Source organism: Zingiber officinale, chromosome 3A, assembly GCF_018446385.1.
Source record: "Zingiber officinale cultivar Zhangliang chromosome 3A, Zo_v1.1, whole genome shotgun sequence".
NCBI classification, from domain to species: domain Eukaryota; kingdom Viridiplantae; phylum Streptophyta; class Magnoliopsida; order Zingiberales; family Zingiberaceae; genus Zingiber; species Zingiber officinale.
The window spans coordinates 26,473,077-26,495,452 of NC_055990.1; the positions used below are offsets into that span (position 1 = coordinate 26,473,077).

General features: G+C 42.0%; 1 pseudogene; it reads left to right on the forward strand.

Annotated features, from left to right (window-relative positions):
- Nucleotides 1-18,611: 18,611 nt before the first annotated feature.
- On the forward strand, nucleotides 18,612-22,043 carry LOC122050282 (annotated as a pseudogene).
- The last annotated feature ends 333 nt before the right edge of the window (nucleotides 22,044-22,376 follow it).

The window sequence follows — 22,376 nt, forward strand, 5'->3', positions numbered from 1 at the left end:
GATAACTGATAAAGAGAAGGAAACGAGACTTTGATTTTAGAGTGGTTTGATGCAAGAATAATTAAAATCCTAGAAAATCATTAGTAAACTTGCCATCCACTATGTTGAAAAACTATCTTGCGATCAAAAGGGTGGAAGGATTCATTGTTAGGACCAAAAGTAGCTAGAGGGGGGGGGGGGGGGGGGGGGGAATAGCTTGTCGCGTGCTCGTTGCTCGGTGTTGCTTATTTCTTCAAGAATGCGCAGCGGAAAATACATAAACACACACAAACACGCTAACACTAGGAGTTTACTTGGTATCCATCTCCAACGGAGATGACTAATCCAAGGATCCACACCACGCACGCACCCTCCATTATGAAAACACTCCTTTTCGGTAACTACCGAGGGCGGAGAAGCCCTACAAGACTCTCAGTACAAGAAGAAGTAAGGGTAGTAAAGAATAAGCAAAAGCTTACAAGAAATGCAGTAAAAACCCTAGCTTCTTCTTCTTCTCGTTGCAACTCGCCTCTTGACTTGGATGAGCCTCCAAGAACCTTCAAGAACTGGCGGTGAGGAGCTTAGAGAGTGCTGGGGAGGAGCTGTGTTGAATCTGGAAGGAATCGCACGCCAACAGCTATAAACGACGCCAACGGTCGAATCCCAATCGATTGGATTGCTCCCAATCGATCGGGGAGGCTTTGGATCGATCCACGGATCGATCCGAGCTTCTGATCGAAACCCGGATCGATCCACGCTTATCGCGCGAAGCAGCAGCGTCCCAATCGATCCACTGATCGATTGGGACCTCTGGATCGATCCACGGATCGATCCAGAGGGGTTCTGTTCGCGGGGACTCACCGGATCGATCGGCGGATCGATCCAAATCTTCTGGATCGATCCACTGATCGATCCAGATCTGCTGGATCGATCCACGGATCGATCCAAACCTGCTGGATCAATCCACGGATCAATCCAAACCTGCTGGATCAATCCACGGATCAATTCAAACCTTGGTTTTTGCCCAAAACCAAGTCCAAAGCCCCCTAAACCAACATCTAGTCAACCATGACTTGTTGGTACATAAGACCTAGCATCCGGTCACCCTTGACCAACTAGGACTCTCTCACCAAGTGTCTGGTCAATCCCTTTGACCCACTTGGACTTTTCTCTTCTTGCCAAGTATCCGGTCAGTCCCTCTGACCTACTTGGACTTTCACCAGATGTCTGATCAACCTTGACCCATCTGGATTTCTCTTGCCTGGCTTCACTCACCAGGACTTTTCCAATTGCCTAGCTTCACTCACTAGGTCTTTCACCTGGCTTCACTCACCAGGATTTTCCTCCTGCCTAGCTTCACTCACTAGGACTTCCCAATTGCCTAGCTTCACTCACTAGGTCTTTCACCTGGCTTCACTCACCAGGATTTTCCTCCTGCCTAGCTTCACTCACTAGGACTTCCCAGTCAAGTATCCGGTCATCCTTGACCTACTTGACTCTTCTTCAATCAACCTTGCATTGTCAAACATCGAAACCCAAACCAAGACTCAAGCTTGGTCAACCAGGTCAACCTTGACCTGAGGGATGTTGCACCAACAATCTCCCCCTTTTTGATGTTTGACAATACCAACACTATCACTTACAATACCACATGTAAGTTAAGCTAATCCCATAGCCTAAACCTTCTTCATGCCACTAGGTAATGAATACATAAGTTAAGCCCTTCATTCTCCCCCTAAGAGGGCAAACTCCCTCTAGGTAATGAAAGCCTAACTTACTCCCTTTCATTCTCCCCCTATTGGCACACATCAAACCATCTTTGAGCACACATCAACCCGTGCCTCAATTTTGGGCACTCTTCAACAAATGCCCCATTGTTGAAAACTCTCCCCCTGAAGAGTTGCTCATCGTTGTTCACAACTTCACTCGTTGTGACCAACACGATAATGAAGGCCCCATACCCTTCATTAACCTTAACCCTACATTCTCCCCCAATGTAGGCAAATGCCCATCCTTGAGCATTATCCACTTGAAGCCACTTGAACAATGAGGATATCCACTCCCCATTAAAGTTCAAACGCTCAACCTTGAGCATATTCTTAACGGAAGGTTGACTAACTTCCAAGGTTCATGAAAAATAATTTTCATGCCTTTAAAGAGTCCCTCCCCCTACAGACATGGTGGTAACTTCTGTCATTGCACCAACAATGACTTGGAATCCCTAAACCTTTAGGAAACCCAAATTTAGAAGTTTTGAGGTTCAAATGTTCAAAATTTGAAACAAACCTCAACCTAAACTTCAATGAAGTCTTCCTTAACCATTCCATCCTTGTTTTCAACACGAAAATACCCTTTTTATGTATACAAATGTATTTTAAGGGTTTGGAATGGTTACATAGACTAACCATGGTTCAAAGATGCTGAAGTCAGGCCTTCCCAGCCAAAATCAGCAACTTGGATCGATTGGAGTTGGGATCCAATCGATTGAACCAACTGAATCGATCCACTGATCGATTCAGTATGTGTGGATCGATCCACTGATCGATCCAGCGAGCTTCTGCTCGTGCCTTCTGAATCGATCCATGGATCGATTCAGGCACTCCAATCGATCCATGGATCGATCGGAGTTCTGATAGTTGCTGAAATTCCATTTCAGTCAACTTCAGAAACCCCTAGAAAATTCTACAAAAATTCAGAAATCATGAAATTTCGTGTAGACATTATTTAGGGCATACTTAATCATGGAAAAATAGCTTTCTATGAAAATACTTTATATTTTCAAAGATTGACACAATCTTGAAAACTTGCAAAAACTTTAGCGTTTTCTTCAAGTTTGTGTCTAACTATTCAATGGTGATTACTATCAAAAGATAGCCTTCACCAAAGTTTTCCAAAAACATTTTAAAAACATTTTCAAAACCAATATCCCATCATGTTCCTTGGGCATAATGCACATGACTTGTACATTAGCTTTCCCAATGATGGGAAAACACATAACTATGTGTTTTGATGAACTTAAAACTCAAAAGAATGCACTAAATCAACATCTTGAGTTTTGTTCATCATCCTAACATCTCACTTGTATCTAATGTGCACTGAAACACATACAAGTCATCTTATAGGTCTTTTTGAGATGTAAGATTTTGGTTTTGCCCTATTCTAGGGATCATGCATATCTATCTAGGCATTTTGAGAGGTAGACATCCACAAAGGATGTTACTTGTTAAACAAATGTCACTTGTTTATTCCACTTGTTGTAAACAAATGCCACTTGTTTAACTAATGCCATATGTCCTTAATTTTTAAGGAAATAAACATAATGCATGATAATGTTATGGCATACATCAAAATAAAATAGCTTTCAAAAGAAAGATTCCTATAACTACATGATGTATGTATGGCATGACATGGTATTTTTGTATTTTTAGGATAAGTCATGAATGCAAAATACAAATAAGATAAAATATGATGTCATGGCATATTATGAGCAAACAATCATAGCAAGATTTAGCATAAATAAAATATACCTAGATTACCTATCTAAGTATCGTTAATCTTAGCTAATCCTAAAACTTAAACCCTAGATTGCCCAAAGTGCTTCAAGAGAGTGCCAAAACCTAAATGGGCATTTCTAATTCTCTTGATTAATTTATGCCAATTGAAATTAAGCTTATCCTCAAATGTTGGCATATTCCATTTTTCCTCAAGAGTAATCACATAAATCAAGGCCCGGAGTGCCTTAAAATTTCTAAGAGAATACCAAAATCCCAACTTGGTATTTCTCTAGGTTTTCCCAATTTATGCCTTTTTAAGATAAAATCAATTTTCCACCATTAGGCACATTTTACTCTTTCAAGGAGTAAATAATAATTCCATTTCATTTTCAAAGGTTAACAAAAACCTTGAAAATGCTCCTTGAGTGTCAATTTCCTCAAAGTTGGGTTAACTACCCTTCTAATCGAAGTTGACACTCTCTAACCCATCTATGGGGTAGAGAAGATGCTCCTAGGAACCCAACACCTATTGGTGCTCCTTGGATGCTCTAGGTACTCACTAGGGATAACTTCCCTAGATACCTTCCTAGTGACCTTGTTGAGCTTCTTAGAAGCCTTGGTCACATTTTCTAGGTCAACTCTAGGGATAGCCTCTCTTGTGACCTTGTTAGTGACTTTCTTAGACTTCTTAGAAGTCTTAGTCACTTTGGTTGCAAAGATACTTCTAGGGATATCTTCCCTTGTATCTTGGACTTGACCTCTAGACTTAGGGTTTGTTCCATAGCTATATGGAACCCTATGATAACTAGGCACATCCTTTTTAGCTTTGGGTTTGTATCCCAAACCTCTATGACCATTGGATGACCTTTGTGCTCCTAGACCTAGGCTATGCTCATTTTGGCCTAATAGGATATTTTCCATCCTTCTTAGGGTCTTTTCCATTTTATCAAGTCTTGACCTCAAGACTTGATTTTCCATCACTAAGTCCTTAGTTTTTGGTTTTCCATTAAGTTCATGAGCATTTTTGTTTCTAGGCTTGTAGCTACAATCCTTAGAGTTCTTGCCTAGACTTTTACCTACATTCCTAGCCTTAGGTGTAGTAGTTTTGGCATGTAGAGCCACATGCTTTTCCTTAAAGCCCTCATGCTTCCTATTCTTATGGTAAATCGCATTAAAATGATAAAAATTAGAACTATCATGCTTTTTACCATAATGTAAAGGAGTAGGCTCAATAAATGTTACCTTCTTCTTTACCTTGGAGGCTCCCCCTTGACTAATGCCTCCTTGAGCCTTGACCATCTTCTTCCCCTTGAGGCATTGACTCCGGTAATGCCCCTTTTGATTGCAAGAGAAGCATATGATATGCTCCTTGCTCTTCTTTGTTCCGGGAATGGTCTCCTCGGGCTTCTCCTTGCCCTTTTGCGCCACTTGACCCTTCTTCTTGGCTAAATTGGGACACTTGCTCTTGTAGTGCCCACTTTCCCTACACTCAAAACATATTATATGATTTTTATTTTTAATTGAAACATTTATACCTTCTTGTGTAGGGATGACACTTGCTCCTCCATTTGCTATTTCTTGAATTTCGGAGGTGGCACCATCTTCTTCTTCTTCACTTGACCCGGATGTAGAAGCTTCTCCTTCTTTTTGATCCGGCGTCACCAAAGATTGCTCCCCCTCAATCCTAGAGGTGGAGGCTTCATCATCTTGAACATGAAACAAGGAGTATGCTCCTCCTTGTTCCCTTCATTGCATTCCCTTGAGGATGAAGCTTCTTGGATTTCCTCTTCTTCGGAGGTTGAGCATCTCTCAACCTCGGAGTCCTCCTCTTGGTCTTGCTCCAAAGAGTCACCCTCTCTGGATTCTTCATGATCTTGTACAGTGGAGGGGATCTCTTCATGAAGCTTGGCCAATTTGCTCCATAGCTCCTTTGCATCTTCAAACTCTCCAATTTTGCAAAGGATGGTGCTTGGCAATAAATTGACCAAAAGTTTGGTCACTTTGTCATTGGCCTCGCACCTTTGGACTTGCTCCGGGCTCCATTTGCTTTTCTTTAGAACTTTGCCCTTTGAATTTCTTGGAGCCTTGAAACCTTCCATTAGAGCAAACCATTGTTCTATCTCCATCATAAGAAAATTTTCGATTCTTGATTTCCAAGAATCGAAACTCGTAGAAGTGTATGGTGGAGCCACCCTTGTGTCAAATCCAAGCCCATCTTGGAATTGCATCTTGAAGTTGAGCTTGATAAAGTCTTGAACTTGAAGAATTTGCTCCAACTTCTTCACCCTCTAGCTTTTCTTGATATGCTTGACCCTTCCGGCGATGATTCCGGTGAAGAGCGACCTTGCTCTGATACCACTTGTTAGGACCAAAAGTAGCTAGAGGGGGGGGTGAATAGCTCGTCGCATGCTCGTTGCTCGGTGTTGCTTATTTCTTCAAGAATGCGCAGCGGAAAATACATAAACACACACAAACACGCTAACACTAGGAGTTTACTTGGTATCCATCTCCAACGGAGATGACTAATCCAAGGATCCACACCACGCACGCACCCTCCACTATGAAAACACTCCTTTTCGGTAACTACCGAGAGCGGAGAAGCCCTACAAGACTCTCAGTACAAGAAGAAGTAAGGGTAGTAAAGAATAAGCAAAAGCTTACAAGAAATGCAGTAAAAACCCTAGCTTCTTCTTCTTCTCGTTGCAACTCGCCTCTTGACTTGGATGAGCCTCCAAGAACCTTCAAGAACTGGCGGTGAGGAGCTTAGAGAGTGCTGGGGAGGAGCTGTGTTGAATCTGGAATGAATTGGTGAAGTTCTGCCGAAGGAATCGCACGCCAACAGCTATAAACGACGCCAACGGTCGAATCCCAATCGATTGGATTGCTCCCAATCGATCGGGGAGGCTTTGGATCGATCCACGGATCGATCCAGAGCGTCTCTGGGATCGATCCATGGATCGATCCAGCGCTTATCGCGCGAAGCAGCAGCGTCCCAATCGATCCACTGATCGATTGGGACCTCTGGATCGATCCAGAGGGGTTCTGTTCGCGGGGACTCACCGGATCGATCGGCGGATCGATCCAAATCTTCTGGATCGATCCACTGATCGATCCAGATCTGCTGGATCGATCCACGGATCGATCCAAACCTGCTGGATCAATCCACGGATCAATCCAAACCTGCTGGATCAATCCACGGATCAATTCAAACCTTGGTTTTTGCCCAAAACCAAGTCCAAAGCCCCCTAAACCAACATCTAGTCAACCATGACTTGTTGGTACATAAGACCTAGCATCCGGTCACCCTTGACCAACTAGGACTCTCTCACCAAGTGTCTGGTCAATCCCTTTGACCCACTTGGACTTTTCTCTTCTTGCCAAGTATCCGGTCAGTCCCTCTGACCTACTTGGACTTTCACCAGATGTCTGATCAACCTTGACCCATCTGGATTTCTCTTGCCTGGCTTCACTCACTAGGACTTTTCCAATTGCCTAGCTTCACTCACTAGGTCTTTCACCTGGCTTCACTCACCAGGATTTTCCTCCTGCCTAGCTTCACTCACTAGGACTTCCCAATTGCCTAGCTTCACTCACTAGGTCTTTCACCTGGCTTCACTCACCAGGATTTTCCTCCTGCCTAGCTTCACTCACTAGGACTTCCCAGTCAAGTATCCGGTCATCCTTGACCTACTTGACTCTTCTTCAATCAACCTTGCATTGTCAAACATCGAAACCCAAACCAAGACTCAAGCTTGGTCAACCAGGTCAACCTTGACCTGAGGGATGTTGCACCAACATTCATGCCCAAAAAAGGCAAGTGAAGCTGCTAAGCAACGAGTTGTCTCAGCTGAAAATCTTGAGTATTACGTTTGCTGTTAGCGCCATCAACTCCATCTGCATCTTCAATGCAATTCACTCGAACTACGGTATCTAACATCAACACTCCTCCGAACTCCAAAGAAGTGTTGACGATAAGCACAAAAATGTGAAAATGCCCTATTAACAGGATCCTACATGACGGCTTCACGTCGATGGAAGGAGATTCATTAGGAGCATAAGTGCTATGTATGGCGGGGCGAACATAGATGATGCATTTCTTGGTATTCAAACCCTGCCCACCATATGTGTGCCAAGGCTTGGGCAAAGCACAAGATTTGCATAAGAGTTGAGATGCACTATTTAGGGTTGTAAATGATCTAAACGTTCGCGAATAAGTTTAGTGTTCAGTTTGGTAAGAACTTGTTTATGTTCGTTCAATATACACAAGATCAATTGAATAAATAAGTTTGAACATCTCGTTAAACTAAACAAACAAACTTGAACACATATGTGTTCAGCTTGTTAATATTCGTGAATAACGTTCGTGAATAATGTTCACAAACTATGTTTATTAATAAAACTCTTATCAATATGTTAAATAAATAAATAAAATAAATAAATAGTTTGAATTATCAAGCTCAATAGTCAATCAAATAATAAAAGTTTTAAACGATCAAACAAACTTAAATTGAGAGTTTGATAATATTTAAACTAATTAAGCTTGAACCAAACTTGAACCAAGTTTAAGCTAACCTTGAATTGAGAACTCGATAACGTTTAAATTAACTAAGCTCAAGCTTATAAAAATAAACCAAAACAAGTTTGAACAATCATTTCAAAAGCTTAGTTTATTTTAAATTCGACTCGACTTAACTTGATTAGTTTATCAAACAAGCTTGAATACCTCTAAGCTCGGCTTGTTTACTGCCCACTAATATTATAAACTATGAGGGAAAATATAGTCATTCAAAACAAGAAATAAATAAAATGTGGGGGCAAAATGAAATTTTCATATGTAATTTTCTTCAAAATCAACCTCTATCAAAAGGACGGTTTGGGAATAAGGCATCGAAATATTTTGAAATAATATATTGACATTTAAAAATAAGAATTAGTGTAAATAAATATATATAAAACCTTTATTATACCCAAAAACACGAATAGATGTCATGATTCCAAGGAACATATTTTTTCAGCCAAAAATAATAGACTGACAATTTTCAAATGATATTGAAATTCAAACGATATTTCTACAATTTATGGGTGGAAATGAAATTCTCCGTGGAGATTTACACATAGCACGTGTGACGAGCTCACCGATTTGGGAGATGCGTCTTAAATTTAAACGAGCCCTTTTCCCGCTCAAATCATCCCAAAAATTCCACATTCCTGTCGACATGGCGCAGCGTTAAGGTGTAGCAGAGCCAAAGAAAGTATTACGCTTCGATCCTCTATTAGAACATGTGTTGATACTGAATTTAATAACAAAACTTAGGTTGAAGGTTCGTGGGCCAAAGTATCATGGATGAAAAAGGTCCATGAGTTCACAAAAAGTGTTGAGCATCCAGATGATGCAGAGAAGAGTGATTAGCGGTTTGTGGATGAGGTAATAGATATTTGTGGATTTGCTATACGAGCCTTATCAAGCTTTGCAAATGACGGAGAAGACTGTGACATTGTTGTTCTTTTCCTCGAAACTCTTCCTGGAGAACCAAATTATGTATGTCCTTTTAAAAAGAAATAAAAAATCATGCATACACTTTGCGGTTTGCTTAATCCCATTGTCCTGTTTAGTTCTCGTCATTAATTTTTAAAATTCAATAGGAGGTGCGCAAGCCTATTGTCTTATCTCTTCCACCCTCAGACATGGCACCTGAGGCTATCATCACATCAACCCTTAATGTTAGTGTACAGTCAATATTCAAGATAAAGAGATATTTGATTAGTGAGCCTATCAGAAATTTGAGAAGACGGAACCATAGTTTGTAGAATCACGATCCTACGCAGAATCGATTTAGGGTCAGAATTAGATCGGTCAGGATCGGATCGTAGAATCGTACGATCCTATCAAAAAACCTTAAAATCTTATCATACATGATTAATAATTAGAAAAAATACATAAGAAACTCATTTACATATAAATAAATAACTAATTTTGTATATATATGCAATCATTTACACTCAATACCTCAAATTACATTGTACATATACAAATTTAAATTAACTTGTAATTCAACTATCATTTTCGCATAATAATAATATTTATATTTTCATATCATAAAATGAAAGAATATAAAATTTCTATTAACACAATAATAATAACACATTAATGTTAAAAATATTTCCTTGGTTTATAAGATAATTCAATTTAAAGGCTAACAAAACACCTAACGTATATAACATAAACTATTAAAACGCCTTGAAATAATCTTCTAAAGAATGGTTGATGCCACACAATACTAGACAATAGGCATCCAAAAACTCATTATCTTGGAGAAAAGAAATGACAAAATATTATTGATAAAAAACTAACTCAAAAATAATTAAACATATGTTTGAATAATTTAAAACCCTAATAAGATGAAAAGCATATAATAAAAAAAAGATAAAATCTTTTAGACATCCGAAAAGGATTTAAATGATATTTGTTGGATTTGAAATAGGGTGGTTAAGGATAAACTTTGAAATTTATTAAAGATCTCTGAAAGAGCTTTGATTTGATATATTATAGGCCTCGTGGTTCAATCCGAGTCAAAAGTTATGACTTCTCAAAGCTTCCACCGATCCTGCTCCGATCCTACCGATTCTGTTCCGATCCTACCGATCCTACTGCGATCCTACTGCAAAAATGATTCTACACGATCTTGGATCGATTTTGGGTTTCCGGATCGTAGGATCGTACGATCCTATGATCCAGATCATGATTTTGCAAACTATGGACAGAACTGTCGGTGTGATGTAGCTGGAATGCTGACTAAGTCGCCATACTCCATAGGTGGAGGGTATGATGAGCTGTCTTCTATGTTGACTAAGTCGTTATAAGGCCTCTGGTCAACAATACCTGCAAACAGCGATCGGGTTGCCCTGGTTGCTGGGAACCCGATGCTTGCGGCGAGTCCCACGAATATATAAGGAACATGTTAATAGTAGAATTATGAAATAAATAAACAATGAGTACAGTAACGTACCTTGGCCCTCTGGTAGACTGATGAGCTGGTCGTAACGCTTGATCCGTAGGAGCAGATGGAGATGATGAGCTTTCTCAGGTTAACCTCCTCTGATATAAAAATATAATGACGAATATAAATGTCATATATGAAAAGGGAAGCATTAGCTTCCCTACACCTTGGCTCGCGAGAGCGGGACTTTATATAGCATGAAGGGTCGGACTGGATAGAGAACTGAGTCAACACGAAGCCCGAGGAAATGTAGGGCTGAAGGCCACGTGGAGGTAAGGAGCTGGAACATATCAACGGCTCAAAGATTGGAACCACATTGGCTCACCTGCCGGCCGGACACCACCTCGGCTCACAGGGCGGTCACCACATCGACTTGAAGGCCGGAGCAAATAAACAACACGGAGTCGGAACAAGCGGTACAAAGCCGAAGCGAACCAGGTGGTATAGCGCTAAAATGGAATAGGGACAGTAGGCAAGTCTAAGAACCTAGGCTACGGCTGCCCGAAGGGTGGAGGCTATGGAGGAGGTGGAGGCGGTAGTCGCTGGAGGCCTCATTCGTTGAGGGAGAAAGCCGCTGGAGACGACATCGCTGGAGAGGCCCCTAGGTGGCTGACAGAAGCTACTGGAGGTGTACCAGAGGCGGCGGTGCATGAGCTACATGGTCCGATCGATGGAGAAGACGACGCTAGGGGTAGATGACGAAGGAGGCGAGGTGGGGGAGCAGTGCTTGGCCGCTGGATGTGATGGCTGCTGCTAGGGAGAGAGGAAGAGAGGAGAGGGGTGGTCTGGTCACGGAGGTGGCAGACATCGACGTCGGACGGCTTCGAAGGCGGCGCTCAGGAGAGTGAGGTAGTCTTCTTCAGCGTGAGGTGACGACGCTGGAAAAATGCGAAGAAGTGAGAGAGAGAGAGAGAGAGAGACATATGAGGTTTCCGGCGAGGTGGCGACGAGAGCCTCCGGGGAGGAGACACTGAACGGGGGCAGCGACGTGCGTGCCTCATGGTTGTGGCGGCGGTAAAAAATATGAAGCCTTCCCTTCTGTCATCCATGCCAAAGACCTAAAGGGAGGATGCACAGTAAAATGATAAAAATACCCCTCCTCTTAATTCCTTATTCCTTTTAACCCCACATAATATATCTATATCACAAGCCTCCCCTTTAAGTCTAATCAAAGGAGGCGTAAGTCCGACTAACTAGATAATCTATCATAAAGGCTAAATCACTCCCAAGTATAGAGTCAGATCGCTGAGTTCATTGTGAAATGTCGTGCCCATATCTATGATGATGCCGATCGAGCAACGAAAGCGATGTCAAGCAAGTGACAGTAGCGATGCCAATCGAACGGCGATAGCAATAATGAGCGAGCGATAAAAAAGAGTGTTGAATGAGTGTTGAATGAGACAAGTATAGACTAAGCGACGAACAAGGCAAGTGCTGACTGAACAACGTGCGCCTGGCAAAGTGGTGAGAGAAACAAGTGTCGACCGAGCGACAAAAACAATGCTGAGAGGATGCCAAGCAGACGATCGAGCGAATGTCGAGCGATGCCGATCAAGCGAATATCGAGCAGGCGATCAAGCACATGCCAAGCAGGCAACCGAACGGGTACAGAGAGGATGTAGAGCAAATGACTAACCTGATGCCGAGCAGGCAGCCAGGAGAGTGTCACACAGTGTCAAGTGGGCAAAACTAAGCGGTGCCTAGATAAGGCAGAGCAAATGGTTGACCCAATGCTAAGCAAATGTGGATCCCATGAATCGAGCGACCACGAAGTCCGTGAGATCGAAGGCAAACGAGAACGAAAATCATAAGCTGAGCGAGCACAAAGTCAGTGAACTGAACGAGAGTGTAACCTGTGAAATAGAAGGCGAATGAGGACGAAAATCGTGAGCCGAGCGAGCACAAAGTCAGTGAACTTAACGAGAGTGTAGTCCATGAAATCGAAGGCGAACGAGGACAAAAATCATGAGCTAAGCAAGCACAAGGCCAGTGAACTGAACGAGAGCGTAGCTCATGAAATCGAAGGCGAATAGAAGCGAAAGTCGTGAGCCAAGCTGGCATAGAGCTCGAGAACTGAATGGGAACGTAGCTTGTGAAATTGAAGGTGCATAGAAGCAAAAGTCGTGAGCCGAGCAGACGTAGAGTGTTGGAATGTATACTAAAAGCCTATCTTTTGTATAAACATTTATTTAGAAATAAAGAATCACATTGGTCAAATGTCTTCATTTATATACTAAGTGTAGTTGTTCAATTATTTTATATTGTAGATAACATGGTGTGTGGTGTCACACAGAAGATCATGTTATCAGTTCTTTATAAATTATAAACAGTTGCTACGACTAAGATGGATAGGAACAAACCATTGGAATAGTCGTAGTGTAATTTGGTATTAATTTATCTTGACTTTAAAATTATACTAGTACACTCAGAGTATATTGAGCTAAACCATTTAAGGTAAGTTCTTTTTATACTGACTTAATAAAAGAACTAGACCTTTGTTATTATGGAAGTGTGTGCTCTTAATCCCGATATAGTAACAAGCACGCGTACTTAGTATTTATTTCTTTGACTTATCAAAAGGTGAAATTTAGCTCGATAAATCAAGAGACCCGATAAGTTGGGAAATGATATTATTTATAGTGTGTGTTGTTGATTATAGAAGAAAACTGTGTCCTAGTAATCTAGGTTGATGATGTTCCCAAAAGGAGCTCATAAGGATTGTCATGTAAACCCTGCAAGTGGACTTAGTCTGACATGACGATAAGGTTGAGTGGTACTACTCTTGGAGCTAGATATTAATTAAGTGAGTTGTCACTAACTCATTTAATTAGTGGACATTCTTTATCTTAAACACAGGGAGACTAACACACTCATGATAAGAAGGAGCCCAAAATATAATTTGGGATCGGTGCGGTAGTTCAATAATAATTCTTTAGTGGTATGAATTATTATTGATGAAATTAAGTTGGGTGTTCGGGGCGAACACGGGAAGCTTAATTTCATCGAGAGACCAAAACCAATTTCTCCTCTCGGTCCATATCGTAGCCTTTTATTTATAAAGTATTATATCCATCCATACCCACCTTAAGGTGGTCGGCCAAGCCTACCTTGGAGCCCAAGCTTGGGTTGGCCAAACCAAGGTGGAATGGTTACATTAGGTGGCCGACCCTAGCTTGAACTCAAGCTTGGTGTGGCCGGCCACAATGAATTAAAATGTTTTTATTTTTTTAAATCTTTCTTATGTGGAAGTCATGGTTTTAAAAGAGAGTTTAAAATTTAAATCTTTCCTTTTATAGTTTTCTACAAAAGATTTGATATCTTTTCTTATTTGTAGTTAAAAGAAATATTTTAATTTTTTTGATAAAACTTTTCCTTTTTATAACCATCCTCATGATTTTAAAATAGAGTTTTAAAATTAAATCTTTCCTTTTATAGTTTCTACAAAAGATTAAGAAAAGATTTGATATCTTTCTTTATTTGTAGATTGAAATGAAAATTTTAATTTTAGAGAAAACTTTCCTTTTTGTAAATCATCCACATGTTTTAATAGAGAGATTTTAATTTATAAAAGTTTCCTTTTATGATCAACCATGAAGGGAATTTTAAAAAGAGAAATTTTTATTTAAAAATTTCCGGAAACAATTTAGGAAGTTTTAATTTTGTGTTTAAAACTTTCCTTGTTTGGAGATATTAAGGTGACTGGCCATATATAGTTTGAAAGGGAAATTTTATTAAACTTTCTTTTCATTGGCAAAGAGAATAAGGAAGTTTTAATAAAACTTTCCTTATTTGCCAAGACCAAGGAATATAAAAGAGAGGATAGAGGTGCATCACCTCATAACAATATCTCTTATATTAGTTCCTCTCTTCCTTGGTTGGTGGCCGGTCCCTCTCTTCCTCTCCCTCTCCTATTCTTCTTCCTTGGCCGGCGGCATCTGCATCTCAAGGAGCTTGGTTGGTGGCCGGATTTTGTTAGAGGAAGAAGGAGAGATAGGAGGCTTTGTTTCTAGTATCCCTTGGAGTTTGGTGGTGGTGGCCGAACCTCATATTCTCTTGGAGTTCTTGTGGTGGCCGAAACTTGCTAGGAGATGAAGGAAGCTTAGGTGGTTCTCGTCTCGGTAGATCGTCGCCCACACGACGCCCGAGATAAGAAGAGGAATACAATAGAAGATCAAGAGGTTATTGCTTACAAAGAAAGGTATAACTAGTAATTCTATTCCACATCATGCTAGTTTTCTTTGTATAGATTTTGAAATACCAAACACAAGAGGTATATGATTCTAGGTTTCAAATTTGTGATTTGAGTTTTGTGTTTCTTTTGTTTTTCAAACTTGTGATTCGATTGTTCCTTTTGGTTAAACCTAGGGTTATTATAAGGAAATTAAATATTAAATTTCGTTGAAAGGCTTTGTTTAGGAAGTGGTGGATGCTCTCATACCCAAGAAGGCTTAGTGCCTCGCCATGTTTAACCTGGAAGCCAATATCTGAAATTAATATTTAATTGAATTTGTAACATGGGTGGATTTGGATCAATAATGTTAAGTATCGTTTGCGATCGAAGTCTAAACCTCTAAGAATAGATAAGTTAAATTTGGAATCAATAATGTTAAGTTCCGTTTGCGATTCTTAATTTAATTTCTAAATAATACAATACGTTGTTAGGAATGGTTTAAGACTTGTACAAAAAATTTTATACAGGGGAACCGGTACGATATTCCGAGTATCAACCAACATAGAGCCTGAGAACTGAACGAGAGCATAACCCATGAAATCGAAGGCGCATGGAAGTGAAATTCATGAGTCGAGCAGGCGTAGAGCCCGTGAGATACTTTGGTCCTAAACTCGTGGAGATACTCTTGTCTGAAATCTGTGGAGATAGATCGACCCTGAACGGAGGAGATAGATACTTCAATAAGCTAGTCTGATACCAGTGGAGATTACTCGACCCCGAATGAGGGAGATAAATACTTCAATAAGCTGGTCCACGACCAATAGAGATTGCTCGACTCCGAACGAGGGAGATAGATACCTCAATAAGCTGGTCTGCGACTAATAGAGATTGCTCGACCCCGAACGGGGGAGATACATACTTCAATAAGTTGGTCCGCGACTAGTGGAGATTGCTCGACCCCGAACGGAGGAGATAGATATCTCAATAAGTTGGTCCAAGATCAGTGGAGACTGCTCGACCCCCGAACGGGGGAGATAGATACCTCAATAAGCTGGTTCGAGACCAGTTATGATTGCTCGACCCTGAACGGGGGAGATAGATACTTTAATAAGTTGGTATGAGACTAGTGGAGATTGCTCGACTCCGAACGGGGGAGATAGATACTTCAATAAGTTGATTCGAGACCAGTGGAGACTACTCTATCCCGAACGGGGGAGATAAGGAATCCTATAAGCTGGTCCAAGACCAGTGAAGACTGCTCGACCCCGAACGGGGGAAATAAGGAATTCGATAAGTTGGTCCAAGACCAGTGAAGATCACTCGAACCCGAACGGAAAAAATAATGAATCCGATAAGCTAGTCTAAGATTAGTGAAAATCACTCGACCTAGAATAGGGGAGATAAGGAATCCGATAAGCTGGTCTAAGACTAGCGAACACTCCTCAAACTCGAACGGGGGAAATAAGAAATCCGATAAGCTGGTCCGAGACCAGTGAAGACCGTTCGACCCCGAAAGGGGGAGATAAGAGATCCAATAAGTTGATCCGAGACCAGTGAAGACCACTTGACCCCAAATGGGAGAGATAAGAGATTCGATAAGCTAGTCCAAGACTAGTGAAGACCGCTCGACCCCAAACGGGGGAGATAAAGAATCTAATAAGCTGGTTCGAGACCAGTGAAGACGGCTCGACCTCGAATGGGGGAGACAAGAGATCCGATAAGCTGATCCGAGACCAGTGAAGATCGCTCGACATTGAATAAGGGAGATAAAATATCTGATAAGCTAGTTCGAGATCAATGAAGACCGTTCGACCCCGAATGGACGACACAGGAGTCTCTAACGCTGAGCCCATGGCTTAAATATAACTCAAACCCGGCCAATCGACACAGAAATTTTTACCCCTGAGTCCGTGTCTCAAATATAACTTAAACTTGGCTGAGCATCTCAGGAGTCTCTACCACTGAGCCCGTGACTCAAATATGACTCAAACCTAGCCGAGTAGCTTAGGAGTCTCTGACTCAAGGGTTTATAGTCACCGCTCGACTGTTGGTTGGTGTAGATAAGGGTTTATAGTCGTCACTCGATTGTTGATTGATGTAGACAAGGGTTTATAGTCGCCGCTTGACTGTTGATTGACATAAACAAGGGTTTATAATCGCCGCTCGACTGTTGATTGGCATAGACAAGAGTTTATAGTTGTCGTTCGATTGTTGTATGACTCGGTCCCTCGACTCCCGAATGCCCATGGAGTCGGAGAGATAAATAACATTGATCCCTTGACTCCTAAATTTTCACGAAGTCAAGGAAAAAATAAACTGAGCTCCAACCGTCAAAGGGAGCGAAGCCTATAACAATACGGGGGATTAGAGACCCTACGATAGGAGGAAGCAAAGCTCCCCGGGTGGAGGCCCTAGTCTCGAATCAGAGACTAAGGCCCCTAGTATGTAATCAAAGATCGAGACCTCTAGATCTAGATCAAGAAGCGGTACCATGAGTATCCGGTCGAGAAGCTGTGTCCCTAATATCTGATCATGGAGTTGTGCCCTTGGTATCTAATCAAGGAGTTATGCCCTAAGTGTTTGACCGAGAACCTGTGTCCCTAGTGTATGATCGGAGAGTTGTGCCCTTGCTCTCTGATCGAGAAGTCTCCACGGATCCTATGAACGAAAGGGAAAATATATTGGAAAAATTGATTTGCTAACCGGTTGAGAATCCAGGTCAATCTCTCGACTCCCGAATACCTGTGGAGTGAGGGGAGAATATAATATGTTCGTCAAAATCCTCCGAGACCATGATGATGACAAAGAATTTCCAGATCATCCATCTTCACATTTCAAATTAGGCAAAGGTTCCCACAGATGATGCCAATATGATCCTGTCGGGAATTTGAGAAGACGAAATTGTCGGTGTGATGTGGCTGGAATGCTGACCAAATCCCCATGCCCCGGAGGTGGAGGATTGATGAGTTGTCCTCTATGTTGACCAAGTCATCATAAGACCTATGGTCAATGATACCTGCAAACAGTGATCGAGTTGTCCCAGTCGTTGGCACCCCGATGCTCAAGGCGGGTTTTACGAATATATAAGGAACATGCTAATAGTAAAATTATGAAATAAATAAACAATGAGTACGGTGACGTACCTTGGCCCGAGGGGTACCCTCTGGTAGACTGGTGAGCTGATCGTAACGCTTGGCTCGTAGGAGCTGACGGAGATGATGAGCTGTCTCAAGTTAGCCTCCTCTAATATAAAAATATAATGACGAATATAAATGTCATTTATGAAAAGGGAAGCGATAGCCTCTCTATATCTTGGCCTACGGGGACGAGACTTTATATAGCCTGAAGGGTCGGACTGGATAGAGAGCGGAGTCGACGCAAAGCCCGAGGCAATGCAGGGTCGAATTCGAAGGCCACGTGGAGCCAAGGAGCTAGAACATATCAACGGCTCAAAGGCCGGAACCACATCGGCTCACCGGCTTGTCGGACACCACCTTGGCGCACATGCCGAACACCACATCGACTTGAAGGCTGGAGCAGATAAACAACACGGAGCCGGAACAGGCGATACAAAGCCAAAGCGAACCAAGTGGTATAGCGCCGAAATGGAATAGAGACAGCAGGAAAGTCTAAGAACCCAAGCTACGACTGCCCGGAAGGCGGCGACTGTGGAGGAGGTGGAGCCGGCGACCACTGGGAGGCGGCATCCTTTGGAGGAGGCAGCCGCTGGAGACAACAGCGCTGGAGAGGGCCCTGGGTGGGCAATAGAAGCTTCTGGAGGTGTACCAGAGGTGGCAGCGCATGGGCTGCGTGGTTTGATCGACGACGAAGGCGACATGAGGGGTAGATAGGCGAAGGAGGCGAGGCGGGGAGCGACGCTTGGCCGCTAGATGCAATGGTTGCCGGTAGGGAGTGAGGAAGAGAGGAGAGGGGTGGTCCAGTCACGGAGGCGGCAGACATCGACGTTGGATGGCGTCGGAGGCGGGACTCGCAAGAGTGAGGCAGTCTTCTTTAGCGTGAGGCGGCGGCACTAGAAAAACGCGAAGAAACGAGAGAGAGAGAGGCGTATAAGGTTTCCGACGAGGTGACGGTGAGAGCCTTCGGCGAGGCAGCACCAAACGGGGCAACGATGAGAGTGCCTCGTGGTTACGGCGGCGGCGAAAAATACGAAGCCTTCCCTTCTTTCGTCCATGCCAGACTCCTAAAAGGAGGATGTACACTAAAATGATAAAAATACCCCTCCTCTTGATTTCTTATTCCTTCTAACCCCACAAAATATATCCGTATCAATTAGTATAAGTAATTTAATTCACAGTATTATATTCATAAGTACATTATTCAAATACAAGAAATGAACTGAATAAAAATAATTACATGACCCTTGCACTAATGTCTACATACACTTAGCACACTTGAGTTTCAAAATTTCGCACGATATCCCTTTATATTATTTAAATACAGCAAACTGAATAAAAGTAAAAGTTACATGGAGCCCTAGTACTAACGTCTACATATACTAAACACTCTTAAGTTTCAGAATTGTGCACGATACCCCTTGGTGTTCCCAACCAATAATGGAGCTAGATATTTTAATATTTTTATCTAATAAAATTGATTTGATGTGATTAAGTTTGCATGAAACAATTGTGATTTCAACAAATGTTCTGGTAATGATTTGCTACGAGTTTATAATCTTACACTGAATATTTGGAGATTGTTTGAAGATCTTCGACAGTAAAGAATATTGAAATAGATTTACGTTATTAGGCAAATAAATATTACGATACTGTCCTCTCAACTAACTGAGAAGAAAAGGCATATTAGTTTCTTGACTGACACTGCTGTTTATGCATACTGTCATCATCACTAATTTTTAAACTTGGAAGAGACTCAAGTATAACTAGACCTTAGTAAAAGATGGCACCGTACTTTACCCAAAAGGTATCTATTACAAACCCAATCAAAGAAAAGAGGAATGTAGGCTATAGAGATTTGTGTTTGAATCAAATTCTGCTCATGCTGAATTAGGTATGTGTGAAGAATTACCATGCTTTTTAGAACACGAGATGACACATGAAACTGTATTGTATTAAATGCATGGCACATAGAACTTGGATAGTGCTTCTGCTGGTGGATGCTGAAATGTTGTTAGTCATCCTTGTAGTTCATTTATACAAATTTCATGCATCTTTAGAGAAGTGTTAAATCACTGATTTTGAGTAATTGTTCTAGATATAAAAATTAAGAATACAACATTAATTATGCCAAAATGACCTTACAATTCTCAATTGGATGTTTGGTTCTCTTATTGAGTTTAAGAATTGTTTCATTTTCACATTTATGATGTTTCTAACATCATTTTTCACATGCAGGCATGCAGTTTGGATGAGGTTGATAGACTTGTGGATTTGGGATTTGAGGAGGATATAAGGGAAATATGTGATCATTTTAGATCACAAAGTCAAACCGTGCTCTTTTATGCCACCATGCCAACAAGATACAGAACTTTGCACAGAATAATTTGGTGAAATGTATGTTGGTGCATGTAGCATCAGAGGATCGAATTTGTATTTTGATAATGGTAAAAAGGTTCAAAGTTAAGTTGTAAAGTCAAGACCAGACAATTCGAAAGTTGTCAAATCTTATCATTCTTTACGTGTTATTTGCCTTTTATTCTAACTCTGTTTTGCTAGAATATTAACACTTTGCAGGTTAGAATTTTGATTTGTTTAGTCGACCGAACGTCCAGATTGGTTGACTAAACCCCCAAGCAAACAGATCATATTTCAGCTCGTGATGAAAGTTTTGCCTAAGATCTTACCAGGAGTGGTAGCATCTAGACGGAAAGATGGGTGGATTTAGCAAGTTCAGTCAACCGATAAAGGAGATCGGTCGATCGATCAGTGTCGAGTCAAACACTGATCCCGAGATCAGTGAATCTAGATCACGTCCAACTTGACTATAAAAAGGAGTTCGACCAGCAGTTTCGAAATGATTCATTCAGAACAACTTCAGCTACTGCGTGTGCTGACTGTGCTCCGGAAATAATTCGACAACGCCCAAACATTGTTTCGACGACAATCACGCCAAAAAATCAAATTCTCCAAGTCGTCGGTAACAAATTTCTTTTTATGCAATACTTGTATACTTCAACTTTGTAATCTAAACTTGTAAAGATTTTCCAATACTATAGTGGTTGCCCAACGAAAGCGATTAACAATCACGAGCCTTAGAGTAGGAGTCGTCATAGGTTCCGAACAAAGTAAATTCTTGATGTCCTTGTTGTTTGTTTCTTACTTTCTGCTGTCTATTCTGTGTTTTGTGAAAAACAAATGTGAAAATCATGAGTGCTATTCACACCTCCTCTTCTAGCGCAACGATTCTACAACCTAGGATACTAAATGTGGAAGAGCTGGAGTAGCAAATCTTGATGTCATTCAAGAGGTTAGTATGTGAAATAAGAAGTTAAATTTATATATCTTATTGAGTTCCTCTAGAAGACACCATTGCTAGTTTTAATTTTTTGTGAGAACACAAGATGATGATATCCACGAGTATTTTCTTATCAAGGGTATTAATGTTGTTTCTATCCATAACATTCAACATAGACGATGTTGCTTCGAAGGGGCTAGAATTTCCTAACATTCAACGTATGATCAACTTTGACATGATCAACTGAAATTGAGAATTATGTGCATCGAATTGGACGAACTAGGAGGGGGTGGGAAAACAGACATAGCCACAACATGCATAAATAAGAACCAAACAGAGACGATGCCCCTTGACTTGAAGCACTTACTGCAGAGTGTCTTCTCTTTTTGGTTCTTGTTTATGAACGTTTGTCGCTATGCCTGTTTTCCCACACCTTCCAGTTCGTCAAATTCAATGTACATAATTTTCAATTTTAGTTGGCATATTAAAGTTGATCGTGTGTCGAATGTTAGGGGAGTTCATTCTCTTAGAAGCAACATCAGTGACCACTGATACGGATATGATAGAGGAGGGTAGAGAAGAAATAAGGGGAAGATAGGAGGGCATTTTGGTCTTTTGACAGGCTAGGCCTTTAAGGAGACACTGTAGCATGCATGCGAGGGGGGGCTGCTTCGTGGAGGGGACGCCGCCGCCAACAGGGGTTTCCTTCTTCCTCCCTCCCACACTCCTCACCTCGCCGGCGTCACCGGCCTCCGCCTCCTCTCCTCTCCTTTGCTCTCCCTCTCACCTAGTCACCATCTCCTCTCCTTCCCCCGTGTGACGTCGCCACCGCCGAGACTGTCTACTTCCCTTCTCTTCCTCACGATGCTCGCCGCTGCCATCATCGGACCAGCCTCCGAGCGCCCCTCGCTCCTCGCCGGCGCCGACCACAGATCTCCACTTCTCATTCCTCCCTCTCCGACGCTGTAGCCGGAGCCGATGCCAGCCACCTCCTCTGCTTCCTCCTCGCTGCTCCGCCACCGGACCAACCAATCGTCGCCGCTCCACTATTTCTCCTCTCCGCGCCGTCACCGGCCCTCCTCCTTCGTCGCTACCTTCGAACGTCGGCCACTGTCCTCTCTCGCTGCCACCTTCGAGCAACGCCTCGTCGGCGACGGCCACTGCTCCCTCCTTCCTCCTTTTCCTCCTCGCAACACCGCAGCCGACCTCTCTTCCTCGCAACACCGTAGCCGACCTCTCCTTGCGATACCGTAGCCGGATTCTCCCTGTACACAGTGGGATGACGACTCCACCTCTCTGTTT